This window comes from Phyllobates terribilis, unplaced genomic scaffold (genome assembly GCF_046119375.1).
Source record: "Phyllobates terribilis strain yellow unplaced genomic scaffold, ASM4611937v1 Scaffold_4__5_contigs__length_816908805, whole genome shotgun sequence".
Lineage (NCBI taxonomy): Eukaryota > Metazoa > Chordata > Amphibia > Anura > Dendrobatidae > Phyllobates > Phyllobates terribilis.
Window position 1 is genome coordinate 684,484,953 of NW_027362764.1, and position 2,505 is coordinate 684,487,457.

The 2,505-nt window shown below is 51.8% G+C and overlaps 2 pseudogenes; both read left to right on the forward strand.

The window, feature by feature from the left end:
• The first annotated feature begins 1,257 nt into the window (after positions 1–1,257).
• On the forward strand, positions 1,258–1,376 carry LOC141267617 (5S ribosomal RNA; annotated as a pseudogene).
• Positions 1,377–1,997: 621 nt separating this feature from the next.
• On the forward strand, positions 1,998–2,117 carry LOC141269542 (5S ribosomal RNA; annotated as a pseudogene).
• Positions 2,118–2,505: the final 388 nt, after the last annotated feature.

Here is a 2,505-nt window from a genome sequence, read left to right on the forward strand (position 1 = left end):
GTGGGTTGACAGTAAGTGGGATCTCCAACCTTGTCATCATCACCCTGTGTGTTATCACACCTGTCGTCCTCAAAGCCAACCTCTTCCTGCCCTGACCGAAAAGTCAAGTTGTCGCTCCAATCAGGTATTTGAGTCTCATCATCGTCTTCATCATTGTCTCCACCAACAGGAGTTACAGTTTGGGAACGAGGGTCTACATTATGCTCAGAACCTTCTTCATCTGGTCCTGGATCCGACTTATAAAGATTCTGGGCATCAGTGCAGATCATTTCCTCGTCTGGATTAACAGAAGCTCTGGAGCAGACCTCCGTTTCCCAGGCTATAGTATGAGTAAACAGCTGTGCAGACTCAACCATCTGTGTTACCCCATACTCAGACCGGCAGCTGGAGACTTGGGAGCTGTGAGGAAGCAAGTGCGATTGGGGTGACACCTCTGAGGACTGGAGTATTTGTGATGTTGAAGTTGAGGTGGAGGAGAGCCCACTTGAAGGAGCACTTGATATCCGCTGAAGCACCTGCTGTTTTTGTGCCTCATCTGGAATTTGTAGCGATGGGCGTGTCCGTAACAAAGGGATCGTATCACATTGTCCACGAAAAGAAGTCGACATGTTAGTTTGGCTGTAAGATGGTCTTTCTTCTGCAGATGTTACTCCCCCCCCACCGCGGGGGGCTCCACCCACCAGCGGACAGGCACCAGTATTAGGAGAGGGGGGCTGGCCGTCAGGGTCCACCGCGGCTCTGGCACAAACCCGGCGACACGGAGGTGGCACGGGCATTAACGGACTGGCTGTGTCGGCTTCTCACTTTTTGGATTTTAGAAGGGCATGACATGCCTATATCAGTGTATCCCCCTCCTTTTACTCCTCCACCTCTTTTATTTTCGCATGACTATATGTACTTGTCACTTTTCCATGTGTTAGTTATGTCTTCTGAGCAGTTTGTCAGCTTTTGGACACCTTTGAAGGTGTTTTCTATGTGTTTCTATGTGTTTTGGTTTGCCTGCCATTGGTTTTAACGGTGTTCGAAGGTGTTCGACGAACAGTTCGACGAACACACGGGTGTTCGACGAACCGAACCGAACTCGAACACTACGGGGGTGGCTCAACACTAGTTGTGTCTACAAGACCTTTTAAGGAAGCCAGCAAAAAAATTGAAGAGAAGCGAAAGCACAAAAGGACCTGGTCTTGCTGAGCACTGGAAAGGGCAGCCGGCAACCAGACGTCAAAGTAGAAAAGCAGCAAGTGAGAGATTATCTCTGTCTACGGCCACACCACCCTGAACACGCCTGTTCTCATCTGATCTTGGAAGCTAAGCAGAGTTTGGCCTGGTTAGTACTTGGATGGGAGACCGCCTGGGAATACCAGGTGCTGTAGGCTTTTGCTTTTTCCTTCCTTCCACCAGCAGGGGGCACTCTCTTCTATGCCTTTTTTCCATTCCCTTTCACAAGTGCACACATTCATTCTCTTTTCTTTTTTTCATTTGCTTTCTCTCTTGCGCTATTACATCTCTGCAAAATACCAGCATCCTTCTGATCACCGTGGGCCTCCAGCATTGTTGCTTCTTTACTTTTATTACTAGGCTCCTTTTCACCAGGACCGGCGTCTCCCGCGTGGCTGGAGGCAACCAACGGTAACACCAAGCAGAAGACCTTTGCAGGCAACACGACCCTCCCCCCTGAAGAGCAGCTCAAAGTCACTGGCAACCATCTCACCCTCTTCCTTCATTCACCCCTGGATGTTTCGCTTCGCCCCGAGGTTACGGATCCAGCGTGCTCTTTCTGTCACATTACCGCGATGAAGGGTTTAGCCTGCAGGAGACCCTGCGCCGAGATATTTTTGAAGACACCTGATGCGGCGGGTGAATCACTGCTAAACAAACCACACCTGTAGGGACGGCACAGCCATTGCATGGACCCTTCGGAGCCTGCCCCGTCACGGCCAGATTGCTCGCCACCAAGCGATCCTGAGAAAAGCTGGCCGGGTGATGGATCAAGCAGCGTCTACTGGCCATACCACCTTGGATACGCCTGATCTCTTCTGATCTTGGAAGCAAAGCAGTGCTGGGCTCGGACAGTACTTGGATGAGAGACCTCCTGGGAACACCGGGTGCTGTAGACCATTTTGATGACGTTTTGCCCTACTGCCCAGCTCGGCTAGCATGGATCGGCGCCTTGCCGGACACCGACCTTAAGTAACTTAGATGATGGAAGCCCCAAGGCCTCTGAGCCAGTTAGCAGCTGAGTACGCTACACCGCCACCTTCACGCAGGCCTGACACCGAGCTCCTTGCCACGGCTAGGAGTGCTTATTGACTCCGCAGCTTGCTGTGTGGAAATGATGGAGTTAAAAGCACCCGGGGCCGTGAAGGGGCCAGGCTTTCAGCAGGTGCCCAGGGAAGGTTTTGGATGCCGGCCGCCTAGCGAGGGCCAGCAGAAGTAACATGTTTCTCTGCAAAGAAGCTTGTGTAACCAAGCCAGACGGCTGCCAAAGAGCTAACCTCAGTGCAA